The following is a 12,777-nucleotide window of genomic DNA, read 5'->3' as shown; positions in this document are numbered from 1 at the left end:
ACTCTGTAACACAGCCCGTACACACAAAGTTAAAGACAATAAAGGATTCAGTAGGAAAACAAGAGCAGCATGGAAGCTACAAAACAACAGGGGAAACTACTCAACCGCACCAAGCAATGAGCACAACTTTTGCTAGTAAGTCTGGGACACCACACCTCACAGACCAATATATATAATATATAATAAACTATAGCTGGCATTGATGGAAGATTTCAACCAGCATAAATAGGAGGGGAGTTGATGTGATACGCCTCCCCACAACATGTGACCAAAGAAGTAAGCAGACCAGCAGAATTTAACTCTTGTTAGCCTGCCTATGAATCAGCGCACAGCAGAATGATGCCCGAGTCTGCCTGTGTTAATACCATACATAAGAGAAACCATCGGGTGGAGTGTCAGAATCTGCAATCTGAAAGAGCGCCCAACGCAACAATGACAGTTTGCGAAGTTTGTGCAAAACTCCGTGTGACAAAGGCATTGTGACCATCTTGTCCAAGACTGCCAGAGGTCTCCCCAGAGCAGGACACACTCATGCCATTTTACTTTACTTCAGCTCTGCTTAGTTGTCTTATATATACAGTGGGTACGGAAAGTATTCAGACCCCTTTACATTTTTCACTCTTTGTTTCATTGCAGCCATTTGGTAAATTCAAAAAAGTTCATTTTTTTTTCATTATGTACACTCTGCACCCCATCTTGTCAGAACAAAAACAGAAATGTAGAAATTTTTGCAAATTTATTAAACAAGAAAAACTGAACTATCACATGTTCATAAGTATTCAGACCCTTTGCTCAGTATTGAGTAGAAGCACCCTTTTAAATTAGTACAGCCATGAATCTTCTTGGGAATGATGCAACAAGTTTTTCACACCTGGATTAGAGGATCCTCTGCCATTCTTCCTTGCAGATCCTCTCCAGTTCCGTCAGGTTTGATGGTGAATGTTGGTGGACAGCCATTTTCAGGTCTCTCTAGGGATGCTCAATTGGGTTTAGGTCAGGGCTCTGGCTGGGCCAGTCAAGAATGGTCACAGAGCTGTTCTGAAGCCAATCCTTTGTTATTTGAGCTGTGTACTTAGGGTCATTGTCTTGTTGGAAGGTGAACCTTCGGCCAACTCTGAGGTCCAGAGCACTCTGGAAGAGGTTTTCCTCCAGGATATCTCTGTACTTTGCCACATTCATCTTTCCTTCAATTGCAACCAGTCGTCCTGTCCCTGTAGCCGAAAAACACCCCCATAGCCATGATGCGGCCACCACCATGTTTCACTGTTGGGATTGCATTGGGCAGTGCCTGGTTTTCTCCACACATACCGCTTAGAATTATCACCAAAAAGTTCTATCTTCATCTCATCAGACCAGAGAATCTTATTTCTCATAGTCATGTGTTTTTTTGCAAACTCTATACAAGCTTTCATATGTCTTGCACTGAGGAGGGGCTTCCGTCGGGCCACTCTGCCATAAAGGCTTGACTAGCGGAGTTCTGCAGTTATAGTTGACTTTATTGAACTTTGTCCCATCTCCCTCCTGCATATCTGGAGCTCAGCCACAGTGATCTTGGGGTTCTTCTTTACCTCTCTTGCCAATGCTCTTCTCCCGTGATTGCTCAGTTTGGGTGGACAGCCAGGTCTAGGAAGAGTTCTGGTGGTCCCAAACGTCTTTCATTTAAGAATTATGGAGGCCACTGTGCTCTTAGGAACCTTGAGTACTGCAGAAATTCTTTTGTAACCTTGGCCAGATCTGTGCCTTGCCACAGTTTTGTCGGTGAGCTCCTTGGGCAGCTGTGAGGTCTTATACAGACAGGTGTGCGAATTTCCAAATCAAGTCCTATCAGTTTAATTAAACACCTGGACGTCAATGAAGGAGTAGAACCATCTCAAGGAGGATCACAAGGAAATGGACAGCATGTGACTTAAATATGAGTGTCTGAGCAATGGGTCTTTTTCTTGTTTAATACGTTTTCAAAAATTTCTACATTTTTGTTTTTTTTCTGTTAAGATGGGGTGCAGAGTGTACATTAATGAGAAAAAAAAATGAACATTTGTGAATTTACCAAAAGGCTGCAATGAAACAAAGAGTGAAAAATTTAAAGGGGTCTGAATACTTTCCGTACCCACTGTGTAGTGTTGCCTTTACATTATTATATTCGTAAGAGGCAGATGTTGCCATTCTTCATGATGTGCCCACAGTAACCACTAGAGGGCACTGTTGTCTTTAGAATGGATCATGTTTTTGGAGCTATCCTCATTGTGGCTGCTGCTTCCTAACGCCGTATATCTTAATCATACTCTTAAAAGTGAAGTGGCGAGTCGTATATCACCAAAATTTAATATGGATCAGTGCTCACCGCCTTGCATAGATAACGTTATATTTAAAATGAGAAATGTGAAAACACGGGAGCAAATAGTAAGTTTTTTCTATCTACAGATCCATATTTGCTAATCTTGACTCAAACTCTCATAGATTTTAAAATGAAAATAAATAAGAACATTATAAAAGCTGTAGCCAGCCCATAAATGTAGTGTAATAATGGGTGGTGCAGGATTTGTGTCCCTTTCAAGGTGACTTTTTGGGATTTTCAAGTTTATAACAAAACCAAATGATATTGGTGAATGGGGGCTGTATGAATAAAGTATACACAGTGCTCATCACCCTAAAGAGTGGCAGCCGGGATCCTTTACTTAGTAGTGCTAGAGGGTTGCCCCCTTATTAGTGCCAATTAGTTATGGGTGAGTGCCCCCAATAATATTGTGATGCAGAACGAGTCCCCTTAGTAGTTACAGCCATAGTGTCCCCACTGAAAAAACAGATATGAAAATAAATACCTGAATATGTGTAATGTCTGGTATCACAGCTTAACTCTATTGAAATAGATGGGGATGAGCCGCAGTACCATGCACAGCCTGTGGGCAGGTGTGGCGCCGTTTTTGAAGAATGTGGTAATCTTTTTCTTGTCCTTTACAATCCCCTTAACTTTTAGCAACATCCGCTCTACATACATCTGAGCTTTCCTCACAAAGTGCGGGTGACGACTATGTGTGAAAACCAACGCCCGAGAGTAACTGGTGAAATTTGAGGCTAGCTGTAATCTCAAAAGTTTAACCTTTTAAAGGGAACCTGTAACCAGGATTTTCCCTGATAAGCTGTGGCCACCACCAGTGGGGTCTTATATACAGCATTCCAGAATTCTGTATATAAGAGCCCAGGCCGCGCTGTATAACATAAAATCACGTTTATTATACTCACCTGGGGGCGGTCTGGTTCGTGGGCATCGCTGGTCTCGGTTTGGCGCCTCCTCTCTTCGGTCCATCACCGTCTTCCTTCCCAACTCCATGTGGATGATGCATCCTACATCATCCACACAGAGGCCTCCATTTCTCTCCTGCGCATGCGCGCATTGATCTGCCCTGCTGAGGGCTGAGCAAAGTACTGTAATTCGAAGGTGTAGGGAAAGATCATGTGCACTGTTAGAGGAACATGTCAACTGATCAGATCAGCCAACATGTGCAGGAAAAGGTGCAGGCTCAGAGTGTGAGCCTGCATCTTAGGCCGGGGCCACATGGGGCACTAGTGCGATGCTCGCATGACACTCGGCTCACGCTGGCAGCACAGCAGGAGCCGAGTGTCATGCTAGTATCCCTGCGTCTGAGGTCCGACTGTGCGAGAAGACCTCAGCTGCGGGGGGGCGATCCGGCACTGAGGAGGGGAGGGAGGGATTTATCTCCCTCTCTCCTCCGTAGCCGGCTATTGCGATTCTCGCTCTGCACGCGTTTTACACCGGTGTACCGCAAGTGCAGTGCGATTTTTCTCTTGCCCCATTCACTTGAATGGGTGTGAGAGAAAAGAGTCTTGCATTACAATCGTAGCATGCTGCGACTGTTTTCTCGGTCCAATTAGAGCTGAGAAAATAATCGCTCATGTGCGCTGACACACAGGCTAGAATTGGTCCGAGTGGAATGCAATGTTTTATCGCACTCCACTTGCACCGATTTTCTCGCTGTGTGGCTTAGGCCAAAAGGAGGGACTCAACCTTGGACATACCAAAAGTGCAACAAAAACAATAAAAACGTCCTATGTTCCTCAATATGGTATCAATAAGCTACAGCTCAACCTGCAAAGAAAAGGCCCCTATGTGGCTCCATCAGCAAAAGAATAAAAAAAATACAATTAAAAATGGCAGAAAATAGTGACACAAACCAATTTTATTTTTTACAAAGTTCTCATTTTTATAACTTCTAAAATATAAAAATAAACATTATAAGTCTGGTATTGCGGTTATCGTTCTCACCTTGAGCATTATGCTTCTAGGTCATTTGTACCACTCCGTGAACACCATAAAAACAAACCCCACATACCAGCCAAAGAAACAATGGTGGAATTACATTTTTTTTTTACCATTTCACTACATGTGGACTTTTTGTTCAACATTTTTCAGCACATTATGTGGTAAAATGAATGGTGTCATTCATTCAAAGAAGAAACAAAACCTAGCTCTGAAAAGGGCTATGTCGAGGAAAAAATAAAGTGCTAGCTGTTACATTTTTTATGTTTAATACACAAAACCAAAAAACTTGTCACCTGGTCCTAAGAGATTTTAAATGGAGAATGAAAATAAAGTGACTGTTCAAACCAAGCACAGTATCTTATAGTTGAGTAAAAAAAAATCATAGCTTTAGTATCCAAATCTTTTGCTGTGTTTGCCAGAAATATTTTTTATTCAAATATGCTAAGGAGGAGCTTATGCCTGTCACAAACTCACCGAGTGTCATGACTACATCTGACGCTGTTCATACAGCAAAGTCAGACACTCCACACGATGCTGCTTTTGAGTTGCACAGACAGGCTTGGGCATCGACCAGCTGTGTTAGTAATCGGGCTTGTAGGAGTTAATTTCTGCTATCCCGTGGATTACTGCTTAAGTCACATGTTGCAGGAGACCTATCACAGTCGCCTCCACCCTTTTTAAGATGGTGGAGCCTGGTCTCCTATGCCGATGATAGCTTTATGTTTCCCCGGTCCTTGTGTTTGTTATCCAGTTGCTGGTGAACGTCTGTGTGCTGTTTGGTTTGTTGTGGAAATACTCTTGGTGTCTGATTATTTCTTCCCTATCTTTAGCACGTATTGTCTATTCCTCTGTGAGTAAGTGCTGTGAGTTTGAGTTTTGTTTTTATTTACTGGTGTTGGATTTCCCACTCCTGTCCCTCTCCTGGTTCGAGGGAGGAGGGCCACTTGACCAGGGTTGTTCATGAGCTAGGGTTAAGAAGGTGGCCCAAACATCTTCACCTTCAGACGTACCTTTGCGATCAGGGTCACCTAGGGTTCCCCTAGCCTGAAGGCCAGTTTAGGCTCTCCCTGTTCCTAGTGATCCCATCATACCCTGTGATAATGCCTTTTCCTATAATATCCCATATGAATCCAACAGAAAGCCCAAGCCCAATTGATTATGTATGGCAATTCATGGGGTCTGTATGGCTGTGTACTAAGGAGCAGTACAGCAACTGAGCGTGATCCTACAAGAGTGGATCAATGTTTAGCAACCACTGCAGATCATATAATAATAGTAATGTGTTATGTTGATGCATTGATTTACACGTGTACTGTGAAAACTATTGCTAGCTGCGGGAGTTTTTGTTAAGGAAGGTGTTATCAACTAGTGGGAGACTCAGGGAGGAGCTTCAGCTAACTAAGGGGATGAGGAGGACTAGTCCTCAGAGTGTCTGTCGTTACAGCCCAGTGAACATGAGCCAGACAAAAAGCAAATTATACCAGAACAAGAGTCCAGAAAGAGGGGCAGAATCATTATACTGGAAGTGAGTACAGCTTATTGGGAAGCTGGGAGAGGCCCAAATAGTTGGGAGCAATGGTGGCGTAGAATTGGTAGTTCTGAATCTGCTGTGGGTTGGACAAGGTGGCCCAGATATAGTGGTCCATAGTGAGGGGCCAACCTAGTGAGGAAGCTTTAGAGAAGGAAGTCTATATCCTGCCTTAGGGGAGCATCTGTACAGGCAGGTGCTGCAGCCAGAGCGTAGGGAATAGTAAGGAAGGATCCTGCTAAAAGGGATTCATTTGACTGTGAGATCATATTAAAGAAGAAGTGTCAACTGTTTTCATGTTTAACCATCTATGTGAAAACTACATGTCAGATCTTAATCTGAATACCATCAGTTGTATACCAATATCAATAACTAAAAGTAGATATTGTTTTCAACCAAATATATATACTACTTTTTATATATAAAACCATATACTTTATTATAACAACTGCACAAACATACAAAAATTGTTAAAAATCAGGGAGGAAAAGAAGGATTGTTGACCCTATTTCTTTTCCTACCTTACAACAGGGGTCGGCGTCCTAATAAGAAAGACGCCCCTGTTCCGCGACGACTGACCCTAGGTAATCCCTCCCTACGTATTCAAGGTGTACTCCCCTCAGGAATGAAACACCCCAACAATAGTAACACCAGTTATTTCCCAAAATATGTAGGTTAAGAACATGTCCTCCTATGTGGATGCTTGTTAACAAGCATCCACATAGGAGGACATGTTCTTAACCTACATATTTTGGGACATAACTCCAGTGAGTCAATACTCCCACACATCACAACCATCTTTTAAAGTGATGAAAAAAGGAGCCCACTAGCACTGAACTGCCAAGGAGAAAAATTTTCAAGACCCAGTTACAAAGCCCCTGATGAGCCCTCAACTGTTTAAAGGGCGAAACGCGTCGGGCAGTCTTTGATACGGCTAGAAATAATTTTGGGCATTTCTTGAATAGCGAATTATTAATATCTAACTCTCTATATCTAATACTGAGCACACAGACGTAAATGACAGCTTCTGACCCTAAACCCCTAACCCTCAGTGGTTATATTGGTGATACAGACAAATTAGCCATTACTGACTGAGCACCCCCCTTTTTTCCTCACTGTGGTGTTACTATTGTTGGGGTGTTTCATTCCTGAGGGGAGTACACCTTGAATACGTAGGGAGGGATTACCTAGGGTCAGTCGTCGCGGAACAGGGGCGTCTTTCTTATTAGGACGCCGACCCCTGTTGTAAGGTAGGAAAAGAAATAGGGTCAACAATCCTTCTTTTCCTCCCTGATTTTTAACAATTTTTGTATGTTTGTGCAGTTGTTATAATAAAGTATATGGTTTTATATATAAAAAGTAGTATCTGAATACCATCAGGTCTGATACTAGTTATCTGTTATGTCTTTTCAACATCTACCTTAGTAAAAGACTTTCTTTTGTTAACTGTAATGGCCTCTCCTGTTTACTTGTTCATCCCCCTCTGCCACAATACACCACCGGACCCGAGGGACTAGTAGGAATAATGTGAGCGGCGGCATTATCTCTACATCGCATGTTTCACACTCCGCTAAACGAAACCTTAAGGGGGCTTTACACGCTACGACATCGCTAATGCGAACTCGTTGGGGTCACGGAATTTGTGAAGCACATCTGGCCGCATTAGCGATGCCGTTGCGTGTGACACCTATGAGCGATTTTGCATCGTTGCAAAAACGTGCAAAATCGCTCATCAGTGACATGGGGGTCCATTCTCATATATCATTACTGCAGCAGTAACGAAGTAGTTCCTCATTCCTGCGGCAGCACACATCGCTACGTGTGACACCGCAGGAACGAGGAAGCTCTCCTTACCTGCCTCCCGGCCCCTATGCGGAAGGAAGGAGGTTGGCGGGATGTTACGTCCCGCTCATCTCCGCCCCTCGCTTCTATTGGGCGGTGGTTCAGTGACGCTGCTGTGACGTTGCTGTGACGCTGAACGAACCGCCCCTTTAGAAAGGAGGCGGTTCGCCGGTCACAGCGACGTCGCCGGGCAGGTAAGTCCGTGTGACGGGTCTGGGCGATGTTGTGCGGCACAGGCAGCAATTTGCCCGTGTCGCACAACAGATGGGGGCGGGTACCCACGCTAGCAATATCGGTACCGATATCGCAGTGTGTAAAGCCCGCTTAAGAATCCTTGCCGGGCGCTAAACTAAACCTTACAATGCTTGCCATGGTCATGCACTGAAACTCGTATAAATACAATAGTAATGAAAATAAATATTTTAGCAAGCTACGTGCAGGTTTAATATTTTCATAATTTAATTATTATTATTACAGTTATAATAATTAACTTTAATAATAAGATAAATAATAATAGAAAATATAGAAATATTTCAGGTTTCGTCTAGTCTGAGGTTTTCTTCTTTCTGCCTATTGATATACTATTTGATCTATAAATACATGGTGGTGTTCCCCTGCTGCTTTCTGTTCTCAACAATCATTTTTTTGGGCTGGTCATTGAAACTCTTCCATTGCCCTTACTTATGTAGGATATCCTGAAATTCTGAGTAATCGTTTTGCTTTTGAGATCATGTTTCTTCACTGTGATTATAATGGATTTCTAGTTTGTAGATTTGCAGCCATTTTTATGTTGTCTTAATAATCAGATAATCTTCATAATAATCTCACCGGTCACATATACACTGTGTGCAGAATTATTTGGCAAGTTATATTTTAGAGGATTTTTTTTATTATTGATCAACAACTATGTTCTCAATCAACCCAAAGACTCATAAATATCAAAGTTTAATATTTTTGGAAGTTGGAGTGTTTTTTTTTTTTAGATTTGGCTATTTTAGGAGGATATCTGTTTGTGCAGGTAACTATTACTGTGCAGAATTATTAGGCAACTTAATAAAAACCAAATATATTCCCATCTCAATTGTTTATTTCTTTATCGTTCCATTGGGAGACCCAGACCATGGGTGTTTACCTTCTGCCTCCGGAGGACACACAAAGTACTACACTTAAAAGTGTAGCTCCTCCCTCTGAGCTTATATACCCCCTGGTAGCCAGTCCTAGCCAGTTTATTGCTTTGTGTCAGGAGGCATACATCCACACATGCATTCTCATCTGATTTGTTTGACTTTTGGAAAGAGTTTGAAGAAAAGCGGGTCCATGTCTGGACTCCCGGCATGTCCCTTCTCACCCCACTGTGTCGGCGGTGTTGTTAAGGTTGATTTACAAGGCTGCAGCCTTACATGCCGCGCTCCTTCACCATCCCTTCTGGGCTCTGGCTTGAAGTGGGAGCCAGCACGGTCTCCATGCCTGGCAGGAGTCCGGTCTCCATCCACAGCCCCTTGAGGATTCTGTTGGACCGGAGCACTCATCCCCAGGGACATGGCCCTGCGTCTCAGCAGCTAAGTACCTGAGACGTTTATGTTGGGGGTCCCGGTTCTTTATTGTAAGGGGAGAGTATGCTGTATGTGATTGTTTTAACTTTTCCGGCGGCTTCTCTAGCTTTTGCCTGAGATCCGCGCCGATGGTGCCTGCTTGTCGGCCTCGCCGCTTAAATTTAGGCCCCGGCTTCGCCGGAGGCCTAGTTTCATTTTCCTGCCCTCGCATGTCACTCATGCAGAGGGACAGGTTCGGCTCCTCCCGGCGGCCGTTCTACACAGGGGAGGGACACTCCCCACTGCTGGGGCGTCCCTCCTTCCCTGCAGGTCTCTATAGCCCTCCAGTTCCCGCTCTTTTATAGGAATGCCCCTAGTCATTTCTCAGGCAGAGTTCACTCTGCTCTGGGACATCCTCCATTCTGCATCTCTGCTGAGGTGCTGCGACTGGGGGACCGGGCTTCGGGATCTGGAGGGCACAGAACACCGTGCTCAGCGGTCTGGTAAGCCACAGCCGGTCTCCGGTTGTGGACCTCTGTATACCAGCAGCATATCTCACACAAGGAGCAAGGCTCCAAAGCTTTATTCTGCATGCACTGCATGTACGCTCCTGCTGCCTGAGCCGAGCATTTATCCACACTGTGATGGTTGCTCCAACTTGGCGGTGCCACAGCCTGGAGTCTCACCCCCAGTGGTCTCTCAGGCTGCTGCTGCACCTATGATTGAACCCCCGGCCTGGGTAGAGTCCTTTTCTAGGTCCATATCCCAGTCATTTGCTGAGTCCATGGGACTTTTGTCCAGGACTTTGATGAATATGCATCAGCCCCCCTCACAGGGTGCCTCTAATACTCTTGACAGAGGACTCCTATCCTCTGACCTCCGTCCATCAGAGCTCACGGAGGATTCATCATCTGATCCCAGACCCCGTCCTTCTAAGAGAAGGCGCAGGGTTTCCTCCCCCTCCCCATCCCACGGTTCTGTCTCAAGAGCTGACTCTCAAGATATCCCATCGATTTCTCTGAGGGTGACTCAGATCTTAGTGATTTGATTGCTTCTATTAATTCTGTGCTGGATCTCAATCCGCCAGTGTCAGAGGAGCAAGTCTCTTTGGCAGAAAAACATCAGTTTACCTCGCCTAAGAGAGTGAAGAGTGTGTTCTTTAACCACTCCAGTTTTCAGGCCACTGTGACCAAGCCCAGGGCCTGTCCTGACAAGCGCTTCCCAAAGCGTGGTTCTGAAGACCGGTTTCCATTTCCACCTGAGGTGGTCAAGGAGTGGTCTCATTCCCCAAAGGTAGACCCCCCGGTGTCTAGGCTCTCAGCCCGGACCGTTGTGTCGGTGGCTGACGGCACCTCACTTAAGGATTCCACTGACCGTCAGATTGACCTTCTGGCCAAATCTGTGTATGAAGCTGCGGGGGCCGCGTTTTCCCCGTCTTTTGCAGCAGTGTGGGCTCTCAAAGCCATCTCTGCTTCTCTAGAGGAGATGCATTCCCTCACCAAGGAATCTATGCCTGAGATGGTTACCTTAACTGCTCAGGCTTCAGCCTTTTCATCTTATGCCATGTCTGCCATGCTAGAGGCTGCTCACCGCACTGCGGTGGCTTCAGCTAATTCTCTTGTTATCCGCAGGATTTTGTGGCTTCAGATCCCTTTTGCTGGTTCAAGGCTGTTTGGTGAACAGCTGGATGAAATCATTAAAGAAGCTACTGGCGGGAAGAGTACTTCCATGCCACAAACCAAGACCAGGAAACCCGCCCAGGGTAGGAATCAATCGAGGTTTCGTTCCTTTCGTTCCTTCAACTGGTCATCCTCTAAGCCTTCCGCCTCGTCCGCTAACTCAGCCAAGGATCAGAAATCCAACTGGCGCCCAAAAGCGCGTCAGCAGAAGACCGCAGGAGGTTCTGCCACTAAGGCAGCTTCCTCATGACTCTCGGCCCGCTCCAGCCACGTCCTTAGTCGGTGGCAGGCTCTCCCACTTTGGCGACGCTTGGTTAAAGCAAGTCTCCGATCAGTGGGTGAGAGACATCATATCTCACGGCTACAGGATAGAATTCTCTTCCAGCCCTCCAAACAGATTTTTTCTCTCAACTCCCCCCTGCTCCAAGGCCGCCGCCTTCTCGCAGGCCGTGGCGTCCTTGCAGGCAAACGGAGTGATTGTCCCAGTTCCTGCTCAGGAACGGTTCAGAGGTTTTTACTCAAATCTCTTCCTAGTTCCAAAAAAGGACGGTACCTTCCAGCCCATCCTGGATCTCAAGCTTCTCAACAAGCATGTCCGGGTGCGGCATTTTCGCATGGAATCTCTGCGATCAGTCATTGCCTCTATGACCCAAGGGGAGTTCCTGGCGTCCATCGACATCAGAGATGCCTATCTACATGTGCCAATCGCAGTGTCACATCAGCGTTGGTTACGTTTTGCGATAGGAGAGGATCATTTCCAATTCGTGGCTCTCCCCTTCGGGTTAGCCACGGCCCCTCGGGTATTCACCAAGGTCATGGCGGCAGTGATTGCGGTCCTGCACCTCCAGGGGTTAGCAGTGCTTCCTTATCTGGACGACCTTCTGGTCAAGGGTACATCCAGCGCAGACTGTCAGCAGAGTGTTTTGCTCACTCTCGCCACCCTAGCCCAATTCGGGTGGATTGTCAATCTTCCCAAATCCACTCTGACTCCGACCCAGAGTCTCACGTACCTAGGGATGCAGTTCGAGACTTTGCCGGCACTTGTGAAGTTGCCCTTAATCAAACAGCAGTCTCTCCGGCTAGCGGTGCGCTCTCTCCTGCGGCCCCGCCGTTATTCCCTCAGGCGCCTGATGCAGGTGCTGGGTCAAATGGTGGCCTCCATGGAGGCGGTTCCCTTTGCCCAGTTCCATCTGCGTCCTCTGCAGCTGGACATTCTCCGCTGTTGGGACAAGCGGCCTTCCTCCTTACAGAGGTTAGTGGCTCTGTCGCCACGGACCAGGAGCTCTCTTCAGTGGTGGCTTCGACCCCCTCTCCCTGTCCCAAGGGCGCTCCTTCCTGACTCCGTCCTGGGTGATTCTCACCACGGATGCCAGCCTTTCCGACTGGGGAGCGGTACATCTCCACCACAGAGCACAGGGCACTTGGACTCCGTCCGAGTCAGCCCTTTCAATCAATGTGCTGGAAACCAGAGCTGTGCTTCTAGCTCTCCTAGCCTTTCACCACCTGTTGGCGGGCAGGCACATTCGAGTCCAGTCAGACAACGCGACAGCGGTTTCCTACATCAATCACCAAGGCGGGACACGCAGCCGCCTGGCAATGTTGGAGGTCCAACGCATTCTTCAATGGGCGGAGGACTCCAAGTCCACCATATCCGCAGTCCACATCCCTGGCGTAGAAAACTGGGAGGCAGATTATCTCAGCCGTCAATCCGTGGACAGTGGCGAGTGGTCCCTGCACCCGGCAATGTTTCAGTCAATCTGCCGCAAGTGGGGCACTCCGGACGTGGACCTAATGGCATCCCGTCACAACAACAAGGTTCCGGTTTACGTGGCTCGCTCCCACGATCCTCAGGTCTTCGCCGCGGACGCTCTGGTTCAAGACTGGTCCCAGTTTCGTCTGTCCTACATGTTTCCCCCT

At 46.4% G+C, this 12,777-nt stretch overlaps 1 protein-coding gene across 5 annotated transcripts in view; it reads left to right on the top strand.

The window, feature by feature from the left end:
* The window catches only part of CTPS2 (CTP synthase 2), a 275,422-nt gene that overhangs the window by 40,623 nt on the left and 222,022 nt on the right, over positions 1-12,777 (top strand). The window lies entirely within an intron of this gene.

Source organism: Anomaloglossus baeobatrachus, chromosome 2 (genome assembly GCF_048569485.1).
Source record: "Anomaloglossus baeobatrachus isolate aAnoBae1 chromosome 2, aAnoBae1.hap1, whole genome shotgun sequence".
Lineage (NCBI taxonomy): Eukaryota > Metazoa > Chordata > Amphibia > Anura > Aromobatidae > Anomaloglossus > Anomaloglossus baeobatrachus.
This window is presented reverse-complemented; position numbering and strand designations above follow the sequence as displayed.